Source organism: Mesoplodon mirus (assembly GCF_964341445.2).
Source record: "Mesoplodon mirus genome assembly, chromosome: 17".
NCBI lineage: Eukaryota > Metazoa > Chordata > Mammalia > Artiodactyla > Ziphiidae > Mesoplodon > Mesoplodon mirus.
In genome coordinates, this window is record NC_138993.1 from 5981179 (window position 1) to 5997202 (window position 16024).

The window sequence follows — 16024 nt, forward strand, 5'->3', positions numbered from 1 at the left end:
GTGTTATCTTGAAGGGGAACATAAGATATCAAAATGGACCACGTGATGGGAGGGGAGGGCACACGGCTTTCGGGAACCAGCAGTGTATATCTCCACATCACCAACTCTCCCAGCACAAACTTTTCAGGGCCTGGTTCTTTTCTTTTCTTTTCTTTTTTTTTTTTTTTTTTTTGCGGTACGTGGGCCTCTCACTGTCGTTGCCTCTCCCGTTGCGGAGCACAGGCTCCGGACGCACAGGCTCAGCGGCCATGGCTCACGGGCCCAGCCGCTCCGCGGCATGTGGGATCTTCCCGGACCGGGGCACGAACCCGCGTCCCCTGCATCGGCAGGCGGACTCTCAACCACTGCACCACCAGGGAAGCCCCAGGGCCTGGTTCTTAATGAGAAAAGCAGCAGAGGGAGCCCAGCTCAATCCAGCCCATCCCACAGATAGGTCTGCCCATCCCATAAGACATCAATGCTCTGCATTGGTAGTAAACATATGGGATGCCTTGCTCTGAACGGTTGTATAGGCATATTTTCAAAGGTATTTCCATAGCAAAGTATGTTAGGGATAACAATGAAAACAACCATTTACATGCTTGACACCAAATCAAGAACTCTATAGGCATAATTTACAGGGAAAGAAAACTGAGCCTACTTTTTTCTTTTTTTTAGGTCTTTTGTCTTTTCAAGCAGATGAATACTTTTATTAACATGGTAATTTTTTTAACACATGGTAGGATTTTGACCTCAAATACACGTCAGGTCTGCTACTCAAATGAACTTACAGCTGACGACTCATGAACCCTGAAGATACCTGGTCCCTGTCCACTTTCAGGTCCAATGCAGACAGTATTCACTTTCCTTCCCCAGCCCCTTAAGGGCCTTTGCGAATACCTCTTCCATTTTATGCCCAGAATACCCTGAAGTACATTAGGATATTACATCAACTTGTACAGAATACCAAGATCTCGTCTATCCTAGGAGTCAAATAAAGTCATGTCAAATAAAGCTGAGTTTGTCCAAACAAACTGACCAGATAAGTTACATCAGATAATATGTCAAGGAAATTTAAATTTTGAACAAAATACATCTCTCCTGCTTTGGTCTCACATAGGAATTAAAGTGCCCACATGCAGACAATACCATCCTCAAAAAATTAAAAATAGAACTACCATATGATCCAGCAATTTCCACTTCTGGGTATTTATTTGAAGAAAACAAAAATACTAATTTGAAAAGATATCTGCACACCCCATGTGCATTGCAGCATGATTTGTAATAGCCAAAATATGGGAACAACTTAAGTGTCCATTGGTACATGAATGGATAAAGATAATATGGTATATATACTATGTGGAATATTACTCAACCATAAAAAATGAAACCTTGCCATTTGTGACAACATGGATGGACCCTGAGGGCATTATGCTAAGTGAAATTAGTCAGAGAAAGACAAATACTGTAGGACCTCACTTATATGTAGAATCTAAAAAACAAAAACCAAGCTCGTAGATACAGAGAACAGATTGGTGGTTGCCAGAAATGGGTAAAGGGGATCAAAGGGTACAAACTTCCAGTTATATGATAAATAAGTCATGGGGATGTAGTGTACAGCATGGTGATTATAGCTAACAATACTGTACTGCCTATTTGAAAGTTGTTAGCAGAATAGATCCTAAAATGTCTCATCACAAGAAAAAAATTTTTTGTAACTATGTGTGGTGATGGATGTTAACCAGACTTAGGGTGGAGATCATTTCACAAACATCGAATCATTATGTTGTACAACTGAAACTAATACAATGTTATACATCAATTACATCTCAATTTTTAAAAAAGGGTAAAAAGAATAATACAATGAACATCTATATACATACTATTCACTTTAAAAATCTTCCCAATTCCATTTCCCTCTCCCTTCTTTTTATTACCCCCATAACACTCTTTATTGAACTTGGTGTTCAATTTAAATTGGCATTCAATTTAAATAATATTTTAAATGTCCAAATTACTATATATTTTAGGATTACACACTACATAGAAAATGATAACATTTGGGGAATTTAAAAATATTTTTCTACGTAAGAGTATAATCCTAAAAACTTGTAGAAATTTGGACATTAAAAAAGAAACAGGGGGCTTCCCTGGTGGCGCACTGGTTGAGAATCTGCCTGCTAATGCAGGGGACACGGGTTCGAGCCCTGGTCTGGGAGGATCCCACATGCCACGGAGCAACTAAGCCCGTGAGCCACAACTACTGAGCCTGCGCGTCTGGAGCCTGTGCTCTGCAACAAGAGAGGCCGCAATAGTGAGAGGCCCGCGCACTGCAATAAAGAGTGGCCCCCGCTTGCCACAACTGGAGAAAGCCCTCGCACAGAAACGAAGACCCAACACAGCAAAAATAAATAAATTAATTAATAAACTCCTACCCCCAACATCTAAAAAAAAAAAGAAACAGGATGTGTTTTCTCTTGAATCATTTAGGTCAAGATTTATAAACTATGTTTTTGTGAAACTCTGGCGCTCAGGAATTGGATGAGATTTTGAGCAGAAATTTGCACAAAATACAAAGTTAATAGAAACTTTCTCTCTCCTTAAAAATTTTATATCAACTCTTTCTCATAACTTTGACACCTCTTTTCACCTAGCTACATAATAAGCTAGTCTGAGATGGCATGAAACTTTAGCCTAACATTACGTGTTCATAGAGGTAAAGTCCTGATCTTTGGTGCCAGGCTGCCTAGATTCCACTCTGGTTCTCTCCTTTCCTAGTTGGTGGTCTTGGGCCAGAGGCCCATCATATGGGAAGCTTAAGCTTCTGGACCCCTCACCCAAGGGCCTGTCCCAATTTATTTTCATGTGTTTGTATTCCTTTTCTTAAAGGGGGCCTCTAAAACTGCATATACATGCGGCCCACAAAACCACATCTGCCTCTGCCTGATACAAATTCCTTAACCTCTCTGAGCCTCAGTTTCCTCCTCTGTAAATGGGGATAATCATAGTAGCGCAGTATTACCTCACTGGGGGAACTATATGGGATAAACTTCAAAACAAGTAGAACCATGAGTGACGTATAGTAAGCCCTCAATAAATGTTAACTATGACGACCATCACCATCATCATTCTTTAACTTATTGTTTAATTTAGCATGTTTTTCACGGTGCTCCCTAAGAACTACGTGACAGTCAGGAGCTCCACCATCTGTGTGTGTCTGGGAACCCCTGTTTGAAGGGTCCAGCTCCTTGGACAAAGAGGCCCTGGACCCCGTGGCAGCTTTGCAATCCTACTAAATCATGAAGTCCTAAGGTAACCTGGGGTTTGGGCCACTAGTTGTTGTGGTGGAGAATTGCTTTCAAATCTTTGAGGCCAAGATCTAAGACAATAAAAATGTTATAGTAGTTTTCTTTGGGGTATAATAGATAAATAAAATACTTTCTAACTAAATGAATCTAGAGAGCATAGGCAGCATTTTTCAGCACAGGTTCTATTTGCATGTCAGGCAGAACTATTTTTACAAATTACTCATCATTCTTGAACGGCAGTAGTGAGTCTGCTGTACCCTGGCCCCCAGACATACCTCCCAAACGCCCCCTTAGCGGGTCCCTGTCATCCTTTTTTGGTGTGCAGGCAAGAGTGTGTTTTGATTATGAATGTCCCATCAAACTGTATATAATTAAAGATAGAAAGCTGTGCCATTTCAATGCTCTTGAGGTAACGTCCCAGGGACACTAAGAGTGAGGTAGGTATATGCGTCCAGCCATCGGAGGGCAGAAGAAAGCAATCAGAACAAGCTTTGGAAGCAAAATACATAGACAGGAGCCTGATAGGAAGAGATTCTTTCGCTGGTTTAAAAAAATGAACATTTACTAAGTGAAAGAAGCCAATGTGAAAAGGCTACGTACTGTATGGCTCCAACTATATGACGTTCTGGAAAAGGCAAAACTATGGAGACAGTAAAGAGATCAGTGGTTGCCAGGGGTTATGGGGAGGAAGCAATGAAGAGTGGAGACCAGAGAATTCTAGGGGCAGTGAAACTACTGTGTGTGATACTACGGTGGTGGCTACATGTCCTTATCCATTTGTCTAAACCCACAGAATGTACAACATCAAGAATGAACCCTAATGTAAACTATGGACTTGGGTGATGATGATGTGTCAGTGTAGGTTCATGAGTTGTAACAAATGTACCACCTGGCGGGGGATGCTCATGGTGCGGGGGCAGGGTAGGGTAGTGGGAACTCTATAATTTCCACTCAATTTTGCCACGACCCTAAAACTGCTCTAAGAAAATAAAGCTTATTAAAAAAATTTTAAACCTATAAACATTTTTTAACCTATTAAAAATTTTAAACTTATTTTTTAACAGTGAACTTTCGTCTTCTTGACTCACTAATTTTTGAGTATTGCAAACTTGACTCTTCACTATTTTTAGCATCCACAGAACTCTGAGGCCTAATTTTGTTCAATATTTCCCAGTGTCTGCCAAAGAAGTACAACTAGATATTACTACCATACAATTAAAAGTCACGAAATGCCATTATGCGTTTAAAAAAAAATTAGAGGGCATACGTGGGAAGTCTCAGAAATGAAAAGAGGAAAAACATTAACCTAAAAGTGATGATTAATTTAGCAACTTAAGGAAAACAATCCCACCACAGACAGAGCTGCACTGTGTGTAGAGCACACGTACTGTGACACAGAAGTAATCCAGATTCATGGTCTTTTTCATACCAATTCCACTGTGTTCGCAACAGTTACCTTCGCGTTTATCTCAGGAATTTCCTTTTCTGAACCTCCTGCCTTTCATAAGGTCCTTTCCTAAATTCACTTAATGTTTTCACCTATAAAATTAGGAGAATGTAAAAGAATACTTAGTTCCTGAGATGCAAAGCAGGCTTCAGACGCTCTTGAGACCAAAATGACTTGATCATGTTAAAAAAGGGGGGGCAAAGGAAGTGAGGGTGGTAGGAGTTGAGATCTCGTGGGGCCCAAGAAAAGCTGGCTTCAGCAAGGGGAGCCTGGATCTTCCTCTCTTGCCCACCAGGGAGTGAGGAAGCTGGCTACCTCTGAAGGGAAGAGCAGTGTGATCCTGGCAAGGGACAAAACTGCGCTGAGCCTCAGTTTCCTCATTTGTAAAACAGGAATGAAACTGCTTACCTCTTGGGGCAACGGTACGGGAGAGGCATTGAGGTGCTTTGCACCAGACTCAGCCCGCTGGATGTACCCAGCGGGGCTTCCCCACTGACATGACTCAAATGTCAATCTTCTCTGCCTGTAACTCTTCATGATTTAAACTGTCAAGAGACTGTGTCTTGTTGGCTCAGTCAAGCCTGTGGATTGGTTTGCCCTAGGCTGGGTGACAGGTATGCCTGCGTGTGTATGTGTGTGTGTGTGAGCATGCATGCATGCATGTGAGAAGAGGGGTGCCTCGGCATATCGGATGCCTGAACGTGAACTTTGGCTTCAAAGTTCTTAACTTGGCAAAGAGCCTGGTTAAGAAAGGTGGCCAAAATGTAAATTCTTCTTTTTAAAAAAAATTTTATTGAAGTATAGTTGATTTACAATGCTGTGTTAATTTCTGCTGTAAAACAAAGTGACTCAGTAATACATATATATACTCTTTTTCATGTTCTTTTCCATTATGGTTTATCACAGGATATTGAATATAGTTCCCTGTGTAAATTCTTCTTTTTTAAAATTAATTAATTAATTAAGTTATTTTGGGCTGTGTTGGGTCTTTGTTGCTGCACGCGGGCTTTCTTTTTTCTAGTTGCGGCGAGCAGGGGCTACTCTTCCTTGCAGCGCGCAGGCCTCTCGTGGTGGTGGTTTCTCTTGTTGCGGAGCACGGGCTCTAGGCGCGTGGGCTTCATTAGTTGTGGCACGTGGGCTCAGTAGTTGTGGCTCACGGGCTCTAGAGAGCAGGCTCAGTAGTTGTGGCGCACGGGCTTAGTTGCTCTGCGGCATGTGGGATCTTTCCAGACCAGGGCTTGACCTGTGTCCCCTACATTGGCAGGAGGATTCTTAACCACTGCGCCACCAGGGAAGCCCTAAATTCTTCTTTTGATTAGAAAGAAGACAACCAGGTGGCCATACTGCACGTGCCATTTCATCCTTTCTCTTTCTTCATTCAGAGCTTTTGGGAGGAAAACAAAGAGGGCAAGAGGGAGAAGCAGAGGAGGCTTTTTTCTTTTTCTTTTTTTTTTTTTTTTTTGCGGTACGCGGGCCTCTCACTGCTGTGGCCTCTCCCGCTGCGGAGCACAGGCTCCGGACGCGCAGGCTCAGCAGCCATGGCTCATGGGCCCAGCTGCTCTGCGGCATGTGGGATCTTCCCGGACCGGGGCATGAACCCGCGTCCCCTGCATCGGCAGGCGGACTCTCAACCACTGTGCCACCAGGGAAGCCCCAGAGGAGGCATTTTTATAGCAAAGGTTCCATCTATCCTGGGGAAGAACAGCTTTGCTGTTGTTATAACTGGGAGTTAACACAAGGGAAGAGGCTGGTAGGAGGTGGGTACAGGGCTGAAAGGTTACAGGTGAGTTAAAAGGTGTTTTCAACTCAAGTATTCACATAAGACCAGGGTGTGAATGCAGCTGAAGATTGGTGACTCACTGAATTTCATTTTTTACCATGTTTTATCCAGAAGTTTTATTTAGTTAAATCATGCTATAAGGAATACAATAAGTTTAAATTAACTTCTAGATCCCAAACTACTTAGGACAGGATGGAGCCATTTAGAAATGAAAGCTTATTGCCAACAGGGGGTCATCATATTGCTCTTTAAGATTCACGTTTAAGATTTTAAAAGAATGCTCACTACACCAACAGTTTCTATATTAAAGGCATCTTCTTTCACATGCGTAATTCATTCAAGCCATGCTATGCCCTTGGATTCACTGACTCTTATGGTGGACGAATCTAACCATTTGAAAATCTAAGTCACCACTGCTCACCAGGTGGCAGCTTGCTGAAGATGCGAGCAGAATATCCAGGAGAGAATAAAAAGACCTGGAATCTAGCCTTGCAGACTGAAACCTGCAAGGTGATTGCAAACAGCACTGGGTATCTCAAATCTTGCTGTGATTCACGTTTCTGTTTTTCTTCAGATGTCATAACGATGACTCTCTATTAATCTTTTAAAAGTTTACACCTGCCTCCTTCCAGAAAGGTTTTCAGCTGTCACTGGGTGCAGTCAGATACTTGCAATAAACTGAAGCAAGTGAAGAGGAGGAAGGCCCTGCTCCGAGGAGGGGTGCAGAGGCCGGGAGAGTTGACCCTGCCATGGGTGCTCACGTGAGAGGGGCGTCCACAGGTTATAGTCATCTTTAGTCCAAGCCCAGGAAATTAATCAGCAATAAAGGAAGGAGCCCAGGATGAAGGAAAAGGATGCCTGGATATGTGGGGAGAGCACCACAGGGGGAAATCGGGCTGGACACACTTCATAGGAAGGAGTAGGCAAGGGGCTCTCGACCAGGTCCCAGCCTCGGGACCCGAGTTGGGGAAAAGGGACCTGGCAACCGTCCTAGACACAGGCAGGAGACCAGGTTAGGGAGGACCAGATCCAAAGCCCAGGAACAGAGTGGGAAGTGGAAGGCCGAGGCAGGCTGCTTCCCAAAGCGAGAGAGGGCTTGTGTGAACTCCCTGAATGAGTTTCTTTCACATAGACTCAGTTTAGTGGAGCCAAGGAACAGCTCGACTGATATGTTTCAGTAATCCATGAAGAAAAGAAAAGATTCATCTATAGTTACCTACACAAGTTAAGCCAACATGAACAGCCCATTGGAAGACAAGAGACGCAACCATTCTGCATTTGCCGCTCAAGGAGCCCTGAAATCCTCCCAGCTGGAGGTTATCAAAGACATCCACAACTCAACCAGCCCGACTTGTTTAGCTTAAATTCGGGCTAATTCTGAGAAGACTGGGCGGGTGGGAGGAGGGAGCCACCTGCTTTCTGCCGACAGCAAAAAAGTAAGGTGGAAACGCCCACAGCCCAACAGCGTGTGGACCAGTGGAACCTGAGAAATCAGAGCTGCTGGGCCCAGGCAACTATTTCTATCGCAGACTATAGAGGATTAAAACCTTCCTCATTCTCTCCAAGTTCTGAGCATTTCTTTTCTGAAAAATTTTCTTTCTGGTTCGTAGAATATAGAGCATATTCCGAAAGGTGTTTTCAGGGTTGGTGATGGGGAAAGTTCAACCTTCAACGTTTCCTCCGTTAATAGGTCTGGGATGGCAATCTGCCTTTGTCTGCTGCTGCCATGCTTCTAAGGGGGATGTTTGCAAAACTGTCCTGAGCAGTAGGACCTCAAATATAAAAGCACTCTAGGAGAAGTGTCCCTAGAAACTTCCCTTCTCCACTGGTCCCTTGAAGCACATCCATGGAATGCCATTGGACAACTGCCACTGGAGGGCATTAGACATCATCTAATTTGCTACACGATGACTTTTGACCTCTGCATTCGTTTTACACGGGTCACTGTCTTATTCTCATTGTCATGGTCAGACATCTATTGATGTGTTTCTAGGTGCAGGAAACAGTGATAGACCTGCAGAATCAGGATGATCCTTTAAGGGGCTCACAGTCTAATGGGGTCACATAAATCAAAAGAAAAATAACCACAATAGGGTCAACTCAGAGTGGCACACACTCTATCAAAAAGCCACAGCAATGAGGCTCTCGCGGGCAGTAAGCATTCTGCAAAAGCCACAAGGACCCTCCTAAGAAGTGAATTCACAGCACCACAGGGCTTTTTGCACACTAAGTCTCCCCCACTCTTGGCTAACTATAGGAGCAGGCCAACTTCATTATTAAAGAGTGTGTGTTGAGCATTTAGGATGCACCCATTTTAGGGATCACCCCGTCTATTTCTCCCCAAATTTATTCCTGTAGACCGCAAGCTATAATCGCTTTTCTAAGCTTATAAATAAAATAACATGTAAACGAAAAATAGAATATATGGTCAAGCATTCATTCATTCAAGAAGCATTAAGCAGCCTTGGCTTTCAGCCCTGGCTCACCTCAGAGGATAGTAAGAGCTGAAGTAACCAGGAGCAAAGCAATTAGAGGATGATTTTCACATTACAAAGAATCCCAAAGGTTCCTTTTAGTGCTTCCCTAGAAGATTTAAATATTGAAGTATTGTTTTACAGACCATTAACTCTTGCAGCTGGAGGAGGAGGAAGAGATGGACATGGGTGATCAGGAAAAGAGCAGATTGAAACCTGGAGGGTTAGAAGGCAGGGCCACCAATAGATCAATAGTTCCAATAACTCTTATTCATATCCTGCTCCCATAGGCTAGAAAGTCCTCAAGGCGCTTTCTCCACATTCTCTATTTTGATCTTAACCCCTCAAAAAATGAGGGGTTCAAGGGGTGAACAGATGGACCACAGAAGATTTTTAGGGTGGTAAAACTACTCCGTATGATACTATCATGGTAGATACATGTGGTTATACATGGATCCAGACCCACTGACTGTACAACACCGTGAGTGAACCGTAATGTAAGCCGTGGACTTTGGGTGATCATGATGGGTCAATCTAAGTTCAGCGACTGTAACAAAGGTACGACTCTGGTGGGGGGGGGAGTCTGTACCGCATGGGGGGAGGGGGTGTATGGGAAACCCTGTACTTTCTGCTCAATTTTGCTGTGAAGCTAAACCTGATTTAAAAAATAAAGTCTATTTTTAAAAATGGAGAGTTTAAAGTTCGATGAGGAATAACATGTTCAAAAATTAAAGTCACATCCAATGTTAGAAGAGTTTGCTACAAAAGAAGATTAACGAGAGGCAGAGGTATACCCGCCACGGATTTGAAATGGAGTTTCCATTTCCTTCTCTACAGAGGATCATCAACAGCAGGGTAGAGGAGAGCCAGATGGTAGTGGTATTGCAGTCACTAAAATGCACACTGTAGTACGTGTTCTACGAGTGTGCATACACAAGCATGCTGTGCAGAGAACAGCATGTGGATTACGTACACATATAGATTCTATGGGTACGTTCGGTAGCCAGCTGTTAGTATTCCCAGTCTACAAATATGAACAGTGGGAGGCAGTGGCAGCTGGAGTAGCAAAGAGAGGCACAAATGTCTGCATGGTTAGTGACATTTATAGTGATAAACGCAGGCAAAGGAGACCCCACCGCACACCGCCTCCTTGGTTTTGCAATCTAGTGCTACTCCAAGGAACAATACAGAATGCAGGGCAAAGTGAGATGAAATACCAAGTGGACTAGGATCATGTTTACGAGACTTTTTATGGGCCTAACAATTGTTCCGTTTTGTGCATTTTGGGACCACCTAGGCACCTCGTCCCATGGCCCAAGCTTGCACAGCTTGGAGCAGACTGCCGGTGCCTCCAGAGCCGGGGTCCCCTTCTGCCAATTTCCCCTTCCAAACAGAAGGGGCGCAGGAGGGCAGCGAGCCTTGGCACAGTGGGTCCTGATAGCCCCAGCGGGAGGGTCACCGTTGAGACATCCAGCCCCATCTCATTGTTCAGCGCCGGGAGTTTCCTCCTTTGGCGGGTGACCCGGAGCCGGAGCGGGAAAGGGACGGACCCGGGCGGGACTGTGGGATGTCTACTGCTGCCGCTCCTTCCCCTCTCCGGGAGCTCGGGTTTCCCGGGGTGTGTGCGGATTCTCCATAAAAAGGGAAAAGCACGATCCAAGTTAATTTTCCAGCGCCGAGAGGAAATGCTGTTTCCTGCATCGTACAAAACTGGTGCCAACAAGACTGACACAGGAGCCCATTGTCCCGCTAACAATGTGGTGATGGGGGAAGGACGCCTGAGAAAACAGACTTCGGGCTGCCGTGCGCGTTTGATCTTTCCCCGTAAGTGTGAGTGTGCATGTGTGTGTGTGCGCGTGTGTGTGCGGTATAAGGATGGTCAGGCTGCTAGAGACGGGCGCTGCCCCTTTCTGTCCTGCCTTCGCGTCCGCGGCGCGCTCCCAGCGATGGCTAGAGACACCTAGCCCTCCAAGGCGCCCAGGGGACAAAAAAGAAAAAGAAAACGGAAGACAAAAGGATAGAAATGGAAAGGAGAAAGGAAAAGGCAAGACTCCGCCCAAAGCCACCCTACGGGCGCATTTCAAACCTGCCACCGGCCTGGGTCACGGGCAGAACCGAAAGTTCCCAATCCTCGACCCCACCCGGTGCCAACCGTGTTCCTCCCGTGACCTGAGCCAAGGGTGACTCTACACGGAGCAAGCCCAGCGGCCAAGGGGGCCGGCGAGGCTGAGGGGCGGCCTCTCACGTACGACAATGTCCCTCGAGAGCTGAGCCCCTGGGCAGGGCTGACCCACTGGCGACTCGGGTCAGCGAGCTCCCCGCGCGCGCCTGGCCCGGCTCCGGGGCGCTGCGCCTCTGGGTGGCCCCCGGCCGGCCCCCGGCTGGACGGCGCGGCGGTGACTTTTGCAGACACGCGGCTGTCTGGTTAATTTCACCTGGGCGCCCCGGCGTCAGAGCCTCTGCCTGAGGACACGTTGCTCCAGGCTCCAGAGGACGCGGGTTCATGCCAGCGCCCAAACGTAACCTCCCCGCCCTTCGCCCGCTCACGTAGCCCCGGGTTTGGGGACGTGAAGTGCTGGTGAGAAGGCAGCTCCGGCCACCGCATGGGCTGGGCGATAAACAATCTCACAGGATACACAACACCCTGGACTGTCACAAGTCCCTAGCAGGAAAAGATAAATAACATCTGAGGAGCCGCGGCGCAGCTTCCCCCGGGGCTGAACAAAAAACGCTGGGAGAAGTAAGTAAACAACAGAACGAAAAGAGTTCCCCCAGCCTTGGCCGAAGAGAAATCAGATGCAGCGCCCTTCCCCCTGCCCTCCCCGGTAGGGGTTTCTTCCAGTGGAAACGAAGGAAAAAAAAAAAGCAAAATAAACCATACACGGTGCAAACGTTGTTCTTTAAACCGACTGGCAATTGTCACTTTCTGGCTAAGGAGCGTGTTTCCTGGGCACCCTAGGAAACCTTTCTAGAGCAGGGGTTGAGATGCCACGGGTTTTCTGGAGGAGGAGGCCAAAGAAGAATTTCCTGAGGAAACGACTCTTTTCCAAAGGTTTGCTCCTCGGGATCAGAGCTGTCAGCTACAGAAACCACCCTCACATCTGTGGTTCCATCTTGATTTCTTGTAAACAGATCAGAGGTGAGGGCATGGGGGCCAGGGAATTGAAATGGGAACAAAACCCAGACCAGAGAACTACAAATGCTGCATGGGTACAATTAAATGGCTGTTAAAAATGCACACCTACAGCAATCCCATCCTGGGCATATATCCAGAGAAAACCATACTTTGAAAAGATACATGCACCCCAATGTTCATCGCAGCACTATTTACAATAGCCAGGACATGGAAGAAACCTAAATGTCCATCGACAGAGGAATGGATAAAGAAGATGTGGTACACATATACAATGGAATATTACTCAGCCATAAAAAAGAATGAAATAATGCCATTTGCAGCAACAGGGATGCAACTAGAGATTATCATGCTAAGTGAAATAAATCATAAAGAGCAAGATAAATATATGATATCACTTATATGTGGAATCTGATTTTTAAAATGATACAGATGAACTTAATTTACAAAACAGCAACAGACTCACAGACTTCAAAAACAAACAACGGTTACCAAAGGGGGAAATGTTGGGGGGAGGGGTAAATTAGGAGCTTGGGATTAGCATACACACACTACTATATATAAAATAGATAACCAACAAGGACCTACTGTATAGCACAGGGAACTCTACTTAATATTCTGTAGTAACCTATATGGGTAAAGAATCTGAAAAACAATGAATATATGTATATGTATAACTGAATCACTTTGCTGTACACCTGAAACTAACACATTGTAAATCAACTATACTCCAATAAAATAAAATAGAATAAAATAAAATAAATAATTCAATAAGCTAAAAAAAAAAAAAAAAAAAAGCACACCTAAAGGGTTCACCTTTCTCCCACTTGGAATGTGAGTGCCCAAGGCAGTCTTTTGCCTTCTGTGAGGGAGCCAGGTCCAGGCCTCTGAAAGTCAGTGCTAAGGCACTGGGCCTCTTCTCTCCTCCCCTCTTCCTGCAAAAAGTCAGGTAGCACCTAGACTGCCAGTCTCCACGGCCCAAGCAGAACCTCTTTAAAAGTCCAGCTCCAGGCCCATATTTCCATCAGGCTCTTAGACACTGCCCAAATTGCATTACGAGATTTATTACTTTGGAATAAGGGTTAGACCTAAAATACAATTTCATTCATTACTCCACGCCTATTATTTACCTGTTGATGTAAGCTGGACCACTCCAGGAGCTTATTACCCACTGCATACTCTTTTGTCTTTTCAGTAATCTTTACAACCATGTGAAAAAGTTTATGTCATGTTTTGAGATTAGGGAAAATGGGAGGAGGACAGAGGGGTGTGGTGAGAGTGTGGGCTGGCCACTCACTAAATCCCATTCATAGAAGACTGATGTCCTGGTCCCTCTGAACGCTCTGACCCCTAACTCAGCAATAAGGTACAGACACAGTGTATCCAGACTTCTAGATGTTCTTCAAGCTTTCTCATGCCAGCTGCTTGGGGAAATGGAGCCATCTGGGTTGGATGCTGGTACAAGCAGATGTATCAGTGGCTGGTTGAAGACAGAAGGCCTGGTGTTCTGATGACTATGCTGATGGGGTCCTATGGGAAACTTTCACTGTAGTATACAACATGGTCATCTACTGTGGACCGTGAGCACCTCTAGAGAGTGGCCCTGTTCAATGCATCTTTGTATTTCCAGTGCCTGGCTGGGTGCCCAGAACATAGTAGCTGCTCAACAAATATTCATTGCTGAACAAAGGTATTGTAGACCTGCTTATCCAATGTGGAGGTGACACAAAGTTGAGATAGTAAACATAATTGATTTTAACATCAGGGTCACCCAAAGCCCTAGGAAATGGGGCAATGAGTAAATCTATAATGAGAACATGTATGGTCCCTCTCTTGAGTCCCCCAGAGTTTGATTCTGCAGATACAGATTGGGGAAGATATGAGTAATTAGCCAGCCACACAGACTGTAGCTGCTGGTAAATTCAGTGGGAAGCACCAGAGACCTCTTAAAAAACTGAATGTGACCTTCAACTGAATTAAAAGTAAAGGCTCTGGATCAGAATCTCCTCCATGTTCGCTGGACCCATTGAGCTCTGGGCTCAGTGCTGAGCTCCCTGGTCTGGGAAGATATCAGACCCGGCCAGATCCACTGACTGACAGGAGAGGGAGGGATGGGACACTCAAAGTCCCAGTGTATGAGGATGGTCGAGAGAACTGGTGATGTTTAGTCAGGATGAGAGGCGAGCCCTTTAGGAGCCATGAGAGCTGCTTTCAAATATTTGGAGAGACATCAGATAAAAACAGGGATCGGACTGGGGCGTTGGGACAAACAAGAGGTGGAACATCAAGGATGCCAAAGGCTCTGCCCCCCTCAACCAGGCCCCCTTCATGGGGCTTCATTCTCACCAGTAGATTGGAAGAAGGATCCTGAAGGTGAAAAAAGAAAAATAGGTATTGGAATTAAGTTGGCACCCATTCCCCAAACGAGACCAATGAGCTGAAGAACCCTGAAGCAAGGGTGACTGTCCACAGGGGACACAATTTCTGCTGACCGTGTCTTCTGGTGACAGTCAGACTCCTGGTTGCTATGGGGGTGGGGAGGGCAGTGGAGAGGGAGATACCTGAGAGAGAACTGATTACAGCCGAACCTGGATGGCCCCTTGCCAGGAACACAGTAGGATGGATTCAAGCGTCCCATGGGGGTGTGGACAAGGGTGGGGCTGGAGAGAAGGCTTTTAAGATCCCTTCTAACACTGAGCATGTACTATTCTATTATTTGTCAATTCCTATTTTGTTAAAGGGCTAACTCTGCCTTGCTGTAATTTCTTAAACCAAATGAGATCATTAAGGCACTTTTATATTACTATTTTATAAAGACGAATACGCATCGTGGAAACAACCAAGCAGTGTATATTTCTGAGCCCCCGCTTAGAGAGTGAGAAGTTTAAAGATACAGTCACATATTGCTGATGATATAATGAACATGATTACTGCAGGTTTGAAGTAATTAAGGTGCTGATATTTGCAAAAAGCTTTGTCTGGTCAGCAGGGATGCAGAACAACTTGAACTTGTATATATTGCTGGTAGGAATGCAAAAGTGTTTTAGAGTTTAGTGTTGAGTTTAGTGTTTCGAAAAGCTGTTTTAGAAAACATCTGGGCAGTTTCTTATTCATTCAAACATACACTCTCCAAATGACCCAGCAATCCCACTCCCAGGTATTAATCTAAGAGAGAATGAAAACTTATGTCCACACAAAGACCCATACGCAAATGTTCGTGGCAGCCTTATTCATAATGCTGAAAACTGGAAACAACCCAAATGTCCATCAGCCAGTGAATGGATAAATAAGCTGTGGTACATCCAGACATGGAATACTACCCAGTAATAAAAAGGAATGAATGACTGATAAGGAAACAATATGGATGAATTTCAAAAGCATTACACTAAGTGAAAGAAGCCAGGCACAAAAGCTACATACTGTGTGATTTCATTTACTTGACATTGGAAAAGGCAGAACTATAGGGACAAAATTCAGATGAGTGGTTGCCAGGTCCTGGAGGTGAGGGGAGGGCTTGTTTACAAAGGGGCACAAGAGACCTCTTTGGGATGATAGAAATATCCTATATCTTGATTGTGGTGGTGGCTATGCGATATACATTTGTCAACTCACAGAACTGTACACCTGGAAGGGTGAATTTTACTGTATGTAAGTTATACCTCAATAAAATGGACTCAGGAAATCTCTGTCCTTATTTTTAATAGTTATTTTCAGGTGGCTTGCAGGGAGATGGCATTCAATAAATGTTGAATGGATAAATGAGTCTCTATGGAAGTTCTGGTTTTCAATGAAGTCAGATTGTACAGAAGTGAAATTGGAAAAGAGTAAGTGCTCTGGTTCTCTCCAAGTTACCCTACTCTCTGTCCGAGGAACCTGCCTGCTCCATGTGACACCTCAGGAGGA